This window comes from Heptranchias perlo, unplaced genomic scaffold (assembly GCF_035084215.1).
Source record: "Heptranchias perlo isolate sHepPer1 unplaced genomic scaffold, sHepPer1.hap1 HAP1_SCAFFOLD_1680, whole genome shotgun sequence".
In the NCBI taxonomy this organism is placed as follows: Eukaryota; Metazoa; Chordata; class Chondrichthyes; order Hexanchiformes; family Hexanchidae; genus Heptranchias; species Heptranchias perlo.
Window position 1 is genome coordinate 20,001 of NW_027138948.1, and position 9,636 is coordinate 29,636.

General features: G+C 45.0%; 1 long non-coding RNA gene across 1 annotated transcript in view; it reads right to left on the reverse strand.

Annotated features, from left to right (window-relative positions):
- The window catches only part of LOC137309553 (uncharacterized), a 16,401-nt gene extending 7,164 nt beyond the window's left edge, over nt 1-9,237 (reverse strand). Inside the window, exons 1-2 of the long non-coding RNA XR_010959887.1 lie at nt 9,051-9,237; nt 6,251-6,392 (exon numbers count right to left, since the gene is read on the reverse strand). This is a non-coding gene — a long non-coding RNA (uncharacterized lncRNA). The remainder of the gene's footprint in view (nt 1-6,250; nt 6,393-9,050) is intronic.
- Nucleotides 9,238-9,636: the final 399 nt, after the last annotated feature.

Genomic DNA, 9,636 nt, shown 5'->3' on the forward strand with positions numbered 1-9,636 from the left:
GAGAGAGAGAGAAACACACAGAGATAGGGAGAGAGAGAGAGAAACACACACAGAGATAGGGAGAGAGAGAGAGAAACACACAGAGATAGGGAGAGAGAGAGAAACACACACAGAGATAGGGAGAGAGAGAGAAACACACAGAGATAGGGAGAGAGAGAGAAACACACAGAGATAGGGAGAGAGAGAGAAACACACACAGAGATAGGGAGAGAGAGAGAAACACACACAGAGATAGGGAGAGAGAGAGAAACACACAGAGATAGGGAGAGAGAGAAACACACACATAGAGATAGGGAGAGAGAGAGAGAAACACACAGAGATAGGGAGAGAGAGAAACACACACATAGAGATAGGGAGAGAGAGAGAGAAACACACAGAGATAGGGAGAGAGAGAAACACACACATAGAGATAGGGAGAGAGAGAGAGAAACACACAGAGATAGGGAGAGAGAGAGAAACACACACAGAGATAGGGAGAGAGAGAGAGAAACACACAGAGATAGGGAGAGAGAGAGAAACACACAGAGATAGGGAGAGAGAGAGAAACACACAGAGAGGGAGAGAGAGAAACACACAGAGATAGGGAGAGAGAGAAACACACACAGAGATAGGGAGAGAGAGAAACACACACAGAGATAGGGAGAGAGAGAAACACACAGAGATAGGGAGAGAGAGAGAAACACACAGAGATAGGGAGAGAGAGAGAAACACACAGAGATAGGGAGAGAGAAACACACACAGAGATAGGGAGAGAGAGAGAGAAACACACAGAGATAGGGAGAGAGAGAGAAACACACAGAGATAGGGAGAGAGAGAGAAACACACAGAGATAGGGAGAGAGAGAGAAACACACAGAGAGATAGGGAGAGAGAGAGAAACACACACAGAGATAGGGAGAGAGAGAGAAACACACAGAGATAGGGAGAGAGAGAGAAACACACAGAGATAGGGAGAGAGAGAGAAACACACACAGAGATAGGGAGAGAGAGAGAAACACACACAGAGATAGGGAGAGAGAGAGAAACACACAGAGATAGGGAGAGAGAGAAACACACACATAGAGATAGGGAGAGAGAGAGAGAAACACACAGAGATAGGGAGAGAGAGAAACACACACATAGAGATAGGGAGAGAGAGAGAGAAACACACAGAGATAGGGAGAGAGAGAGAAACACACACAGAGATAGGGAGAGAGAGAGAGAAACACACAGAGATAGGGAGAGAGAGAGAAACACACAGAGATAGGGAGAGAGAGAGAAACACACAGAGAGGGAGAGAGAGAAACACACAGAGATAGGGAGAGAGAGAAACACACACAGAGATAGGGAGAGAGAGAAACACACACAGAGATAGGGAGAGAGAGAAACACACAGAGATAGGGAGAGAGAGAGAAACACACAGAGATAGGGAGAGAGAGAGAAACACACAGAGATAGGGAGAGAGAAACACACACAGAGATAGGGAGAGAGAGAGAGAAACACACAGAGATAGGGAGAGAGAGAGAAACACACAGAGATAGGGAGAGAGAGAGAAACACACAGAGATAGGGAGAGAGAGAGAAACACACAGAGAGATAGGGAGAGAGAGAGAAACACACACAGAGATAGGGAGAGAGAGAGAGAAACACACACAGAGATAGGGAGAGAGAGAAACACACACATAGAGATAGGGAGAGAGAGAGAAACACACAGAGATAGGGAGAGAGAGAGAGAAACACACAGAGATAGGGAGAGAGAGAGAAACACACAGAGATAGGGAAAGAGAGAGAAACACACAGAGATAGGGAGAGAGAGAGAAACACACACAGAGATAGGGAGAGAGAGAGAAACACACACAGAGATAGGGAGAGAGAGAGAGAAACACACAGAGATAGGGAGAGAGAGAAACACACACAGAGATAGGGAGAGAGAGAGAGAAACACACAGAGATAGGGAGAGAGAGAGAGAAACACACACAGAGATAGGGAGAGAGAGAGAGAAACACACACAGAGATAGGGAGAGAGAGAGAAACACACACAGAGATAGGGAGAGAGAGAGAAACACAGAGATAGGGAGAGAGAGAGAGAAACACACACAGAGATAGGGAGAGAGAGAGAGAAACACACACAGAGATAGGGAGAGAGAGAGAGAAACACACAGAGATAGGGAGAGAGAGAGAAACACACACAGAGATAGGGAGAGAGAGAAAGAAACACACAGAGATAGGGAGAGAGAGAGAAACACACAGAGATAGGGAGAGAGAGAGAGAAACACACACAGAGATAGGGAGAGAGAGAAACACAGAGATAGGGAGAGAGAGAAACACACAGAGATAGGGAGAGAGAGAAACACAGAGATAGGGAGAGAGAGAGAGAAATACCAGAGAGAGAGAGAGAGAGAAACACACAGATAGGGAGGGAGAGAAACACAGAGATAGGGAGAGAGAGAAACACGCACAGAGATAGGGAGAGAGAGAAACACAGAGATAGGGAGAGAGAGAAACACAGAGAGAGAGAGAGAGAAACACACACACAAAAAGGGGGAGAGAGAAACACTCGCACAGACACACTGAGAGGCTGAGAGAGAGAGAAAGATACAGACAGAAGCAGAGAGACAAGGAAACAGAGAGCAGTGAGGGATAAGGAAAAGGAAGACAGGTGGGGAGATGGCCCATGAAATTCCTGACAAGCAGCAGGTTAAAGGGTAGATTAAAGGGTACGCAGCAATGAGCATCAGTGATAAAGTCACATTGCATGTGCAGAATATAATTTCATAAATGCCTCAAATTCCCTCCTGCTTCTATTTCAGGTGAGCTGTGAATGAGCTCAGACCACATGCAGAGCAAACACTCAGAGAAGAGTCAATGTGAGAAGCCGAGAAATGTCTATCCCCATCTCGGTGAAACGCTGCTCCTGTAGGGTTCAAGCTGAGATGTACATGCACCTCACATCTCAACAACATCCCAACCTCCCTTTTAAAAACATTGTCACCAATTTCTCTTCACAAAAAGGAGATTTTGTGCTCGCCAACCTAAAGTCAGTGCTCGGACGGAACTTCACTTTTTTCAAATCCGCATAATGTTAGCGTTGAACATTTCCATATCGGAAAACTCCCTCGACATTAGCCCAACAAAGCATTTCAGCAGGAATGCCACATTTCCATTTCTCACACGAGCTGCCCAAAGGCTTTTCGAAGCAAGATTGCAAGTTCGTGCCAAATGGTGGAGCAGGTTCCCTCTGACGGCCGGTGTCGACTGGGAACTGGGTTGAGGCTAGCCCAGATTTATTTTATAATGGATCCTTATAGTTAACAGAGAGGAGACTTTCAACATATTAGTTTGGCGGGATTCAAATCAAACTCACTCCCAGGTATCCATTATTCTATATATAAACCATCTGAACCCCTCGATTAGATTCCAGCCTGTAACTCACTCCCGGGTATCCATTATTCTATATATAAACCATCTGAACCCCTCGATTAGATTCCAGTCTGTAACTCACTCCCAGGTATCCATTATTCTATATATAAACCATCTGAACCCCTCGATTAGATTCCAGTCTGTAACTCACTCCCGGGTATCCATTATTCTATATATAAACCATCTGATCTCCTCGATTAGATTCCAGCCTGTAACTCACTCCCGGGTATCCATTATTCTATATATAAACCATCTGAACCCCTCGATTAGATTCCAGTCTGTAACTCACTCCCGGGTATCCATTATTCTATATATAAACCATCTGAATCCCTCGATTAGATTCCAGTCTGTAACTCACTCCCAGGTATCCATTATTCTATATATAAACCATCTGAATCCCTCGATTAGATTCCAGTCTGTAACTCACTCCCAGGTATCCATTATTCTATATATAAACCATCTGAACCCCTCGATTAGATTCCAGTCTGTAACTCACTCCCAGGTATCCATTATTCTATATATAAACCATCTGAACCCCTCGATTAGATTCCAGTCTGTAACTCACTCCCAGGTATCCATTATTCTATATATAAACCATCTGATCCCCTCGATTAGATTCCAGTCTGTAACTCACTCCCGGGTATCCATTATTCTATATATAAACCATCTGATCTCCTCGATTAGATTCCAGCCTGTAACTCACTCCCGGGTATCCATTATTCTATATATAAACCATCTGAATCCCTCGATTAGATTCCAGTCTGTAACTCACTCCCAGGTATCCATTATTCTATATATAAACCATCTGAATCCCTCGATTAGATTCCAGTCTGTAACTCACTCCCAGGTATCCATTATTCTATATATAAACCATCTGATCCCCTCGATTAGATTTCAGTCTGTAACTCACTCCCGGGTATCCATTATTCTATATATAAACCATCTGATCCCCTCGATTAGATTCCAGTCTGTAACTCACTCCCGGGTATCCATTATTCTATATATAAACCATCTGATCCCCTCGATTAGATTCCAGTCTGTAACTCACTCCCGGGTATCCATTATTCTATATATAAACCATCTGAACCCCTCGATTAGATTCCAGCCTGTAACTCACTCCCGGGTATCCATTATTCTGTATATAAACTATCTGAACCCCTCGATTAGATTCCAGTCTGTAACTCACTCCCGGGTATCCATTATTCTATATATAAATCATCTGAACCCCTCGATTAGATTCCAGCCTGTAACTCACTCCCGGGTATCCATTATTCTGTATATAAACTATCTGAACCCCTCGATTAGATTCCAGTCTGTAACTCACTCCCGGGTATCCATTATTCTATATATAAACTATCTGAACCCCTCGATTAGATTCCAGTCTGTAACTCACTCCCGGGTATCCATTATTCTATATATAAACTATCTGAATCCCTCGATTAGATTCCAGCCTGTAACTCACTCCCGGGTATCCATTATTCTATATATAAACTATCTGAATCCCTCGATTAGATTCCAGCCTGTAACTCACTCCCAGGTATCCATTATTCTATATATAAACCATCTGATCCCCTCGATTAGATTCCAGTCTGTACCTCACATTTAGGAATATTATGACTTGGTGTTTTACAGTTATTAACACTCCAAGCTGCAATTCAGTATTTAGATTAAAATATTACTGATTGTTCCACAACAAACATCACTAAACGTACGATAAATAAGAGACGTGTTCCAGTAGATAAGTGTAGCACATGGTGGAGTATTGAGCCTACAGATTAGGAAGGGCCATGTTTGATCCCCAGCATGTGCTGAGTCACCCAAAGCAGCATTATTGCGCTACATTAGCTCTGTGCTGTAGACTGGGAGGCCGGGAGGGTGGGGTGGAAATCAATCAGGCAGGGTCTGCTCCCTGTCCACTCTGCACTGCCTCCCCCCCACCCCACTGCTGCAAAGTCTCAGTGTGCATGGACATAAAGTTAGGACCAGATTGGCAGAGCTGCGATGCATCCCATGGTGGAATAGCCTGCGCTGCTCGGCTGTGCTCACAGAGAGTGGTCACTTACATGAGGTACCACAGGGTTGTAGGCAACCATGGAACTATATCCCAACACTGCCTTCAGAAGAGGAGGGGGAGGGATAATAGAGTACAAAGCAAGGAAGTTATGCTGAACCTTAATAAATCACTGGTCAAGCCTCAGCTGGAGTATTGTGCCCAATTCTGGGCACCGCACTTTAGGCCTTAGAGAGGGTGCAAAGGAGATTTACTCGAATAATGCCAGGGATGAGGGACTTCAGTTATGTGGCGAGACAAGAGAAGCTGGGATTGTTCTCCTTAGAGCAGAGAAGGTTAAGGGGAGATTTAATAGAGGTGTTCAAAATTAGGAGAGGTTTTAATGGAGTAGATCGGGAAAAACAGGTGGGTCGGTAACCAGAGGACACAGATTTAAGATAATTGGCAAAAGAACCGGACAGGAGATGAGGAGAATTTTATTTACACAGCGAGTTGTGATGATCTGGAATGCACTGCCTGAAAGGGTGGTGGAAGCAGATTCAATAGTAACTTTCAAATGGGAACTGGATAAATACTTGAAAAGGAAAAATTTGCAGGGCTATGGGGAAAGAGCGGGGGAGTGGAACTAATTGGAGAGCTCTTTCAAAGAGCCGGTACAGGCACGATGGGTCGAATGGCCTCCTCCTGTGCTGTATGATTCTACAAGTGGGGAAGGATGAGAAACTAAACATTAATTCCTCGGTGACAACTCCTAACTGGTCTATGTTGGCTGGTTAAACATTAAGAAGTTGTAGTGTGTATCTTGCAGGCTCATCCGACCCTGAGACAGAAGACTCATTCACCTGGCTCCTGAGCTAACAGTAGCACCGGTGCACTCCATGGGCCCCTGCCCGCAGCAGTCAGCGCGCACACTCGAATTGAATGCTTCTCAGAGGGATTGAAAGGGTGTAGAACAGCACGGCTTCCCACGTCAACTGTGATCTCCTGCAAAGCAACACAAAGCCTCTCATTATTCTACGGCAAAGATGCAATCACACCCTTTGTAAACGTGCCATGAAAGGTTCGTGGGCAACTCTGACACATCTAATCTGAAATGAATTCCATGTGCAACACAGTGTACTGCTACAGTGTATAATGATAACACACGACAATGCCTCACATGACTGCCCAGCACATTTCACAGTCTCCTTGGAGACTGTATTCGTATTATTCTCAAAGCTCGGCGGCCTTTTCCCTTCTCAAAGGGTCTCTTATTTGTGGTCTGCGCTGAAATTAATTCAGCTTCTCTTTGTGTGCTCCTACCACAGGCAAATTGTTCAATCAAGGCTTGGTACCGGAGATAGAAACAGTAAGTGCTGGAAATGCATAGCATTTCTGGTCAGCATGTGTGAGAGGAAAGTTAGTTAATGTTTGGAATGGGACTTTCGATCTGAATGGTGAGAGATTAATTTAGCACCTTCAGAATCGGTGGGCTTTTATTTTACTGACTGCCTGTGGATTTCAAACACAGGTAGTTTGTTTTTTAAAATCGCAATTATTATTCAACACCGAGTGATGGGAAGATAGGTGTTAAACACAGACTGGATTGAAAAGAAGATTACTGATGGGAGGACATACATTAAATGCAGACTGGATTGGAAATGGTACAGGGTACAGATTAGTTGAAAGTGAGGATAGTTTTATGCTCAAACAAATGCACCAAGGTTTGGTTTTGTATGGATTAGATTCAGAGTTACGCTCCTTCTAAATCTGTCTGTCCTATCAAGCATCCACTGGTCAGGCATAGCACACACTGGACCACCTTTAAAAATGTCCCCTCCAGCACTTCCAGGTCAGGCTCAGCACAGAATAGATGCAGAGTGAAGCTCTGACTATACTATCTCCTCAAATCACTCCCAGATCATGTACATGTACGGATTACATGTCCTTTAATTTATCCCAGCAGCACAGCCTCCACCCCACCATCAAAAAAAATGCCACTACCAAACGAATGAGAGGTTTTACTGACAAATCAGCCATCCTAACTATCTCTCTGAGGAGACTAGCAGTGTAGTATTATCAATGCCAAATTATGGGCAGCTTTATGTTGTCTGCCCACTCACACAAGGAACTAGATGGAGACTGTTTCAGACTCAGTCTATTACAGTCAGCTCAGAAGGGAAACTTTCATCCCCTCAGACTGCGCCAGATCTAAAGAGTAGTTTTATATCCCACTGGGAGCCAGCATCCTTGACACATTAACAGTTCCAATGAGTTGGCTCCTTCTTATAAGTGGGGGGGGGGGGAAGGGGGAGGGGGAGGGGAGTCCTTTCCATGTATTATTGATCAGTCTGTGTGAGGACGAGCTTCCTGACATCAGTCTTAAACTAGCCTCTTACTTGCCTGGATCTGTGTGCCCCCCGCCACCCTGGTCCTATTCATGCCATTTACTCTGAAGTAATCTTCTGCGTTTAATTTGTTCCAAACCATATCTGTAAGGACATCTCCCTTCAAGGTTAAAAAGCCCAAGTTTCTTCAATCTTTCCTCGTAAGTTGGAGCTCTGGCACTAGGGAGCAGCCTTGAGGCAATCAAAGTGTGACCTTTAACGGGAGTACGTGCTATATACGGACCTTTTAATAGATTAGTTTGGGATTGGGATTGTTCACGGTAAGTCAGATGATAGGGTTTTTCTTAGCAAGTGGATTTGGTGCGACTCTCCTTAGAGTATTGAGATAATGTGGCTTGTAGAGGTGTGGGAATAATTAAGTGGGTTGGGGAAGTGAGGGGTTGTGAGTATTGGTCAGGGAAGTACAGAGGATGTTTGGAGCTGGTTGGTAATTGGGCTGTAGTGATTATGGGGAGGGTGGTGAGATGTTGAGGGTTGGACAAAGCAGCCAGGTGCTGAATATTCGGAGAGGGGAGGGGTTTGCAGAGGTTAGGAGTATGGGTGTGTGGAGAAACTTAGTCTGATTTTGAGTTGGTGCGTGAAGAGTAAAGGCTTTGGGAAGAGAATTTTTTTTTAAAAAAGCATCTATGAGAAAGAGGCCTCCAAAAAAGGACTTTGGAGAACAGAGTTTCAGAGAAAAATAAAGACAGTGAGAAAGAAAAATGGGCAATCGTACTTTTCTCAAAAGAGACTGCAAAATAATCATAAAAGGTACGTAATGGGGTTTGGAGAAAAGACTGGGATTGGGAATAAAATCAAGAAGCAAATGGAGGGAGGTTGGAAGAGCAGGATTGGCAGAGAGAGAAAAACAAAGCCACAAATGGGGCAGGTATAGGAAAGTCAAAAGGCAGAAAGAAACAGGCCTTTGAAAGGACAAGGAGCCTTCAAGGTGTGTGGGGTGGGTGGGGGGGCTTGGGGAGACCCTAAATACGTTTCTGGAGAGAACTGCTCGGCTTAGACCTTCCAGGGCAATGGAACTGGGAGCTGGGCGGGCCATGTCACATGATCAGCTGCAACCAATGACGGTTAAAGGTATAATAGAGTGGGGCCACAGCACCACCTATGGTGGGTGCCCTGAAAGGCAAGTGTTGGTCATTTTGTTTACCAGGCATTGTCCGGGGGTGTGACACAGGAAGTAAGTGTGACGACAGGAAATGTGCACAGTCACAATACTTTTAATATATTATTATGGAGGGACGTATGTAGAAACCGACACCTTTTTTTTCTCCTGCCAGCTCCACTCCACTATGTATCCAAGGAGAATGCCATGTACATCCCATGCTGCCACATCGTACCACCATATCACCAATGATGATTCATTGTAGAAGTACGTCACATTCCTTGGTGGTGCACTCGGAGCTATGACAGAAACAGACCACGTGTTATTGGAGTGAGGCCACCTCCAACACTATAAGATACAACCTCCACACGTCTGGGTAACACTGCACAGCATGCCCCATTGGGCGGCCAGTTTGGTATCGGCACGAGGCTCCATTTCTTCCCCGGGGCTTTCCAGGTTCCCGTCTCTGCTGTGATTCAACACCAGCTCCTGAGAAATGGTTCCCAACCAACCCACCAACCCCAGAACTAGGCCTGACGCACACCACTACCCACTCCCCATACAGACAGTGGCATACACGTATCATGCCAATGCACCGCAGTACCCAGGTACTGACCCATGTGCATGGGCGGTATGTCCCCGTATGATCTCTGATATAGATGTGGTCCCATTTTCATGATCAGACACTAAGACCTTTTTTTTATTCGTTCATGGGATGTGGGCGTCGCTGGTGAGGCCGGCA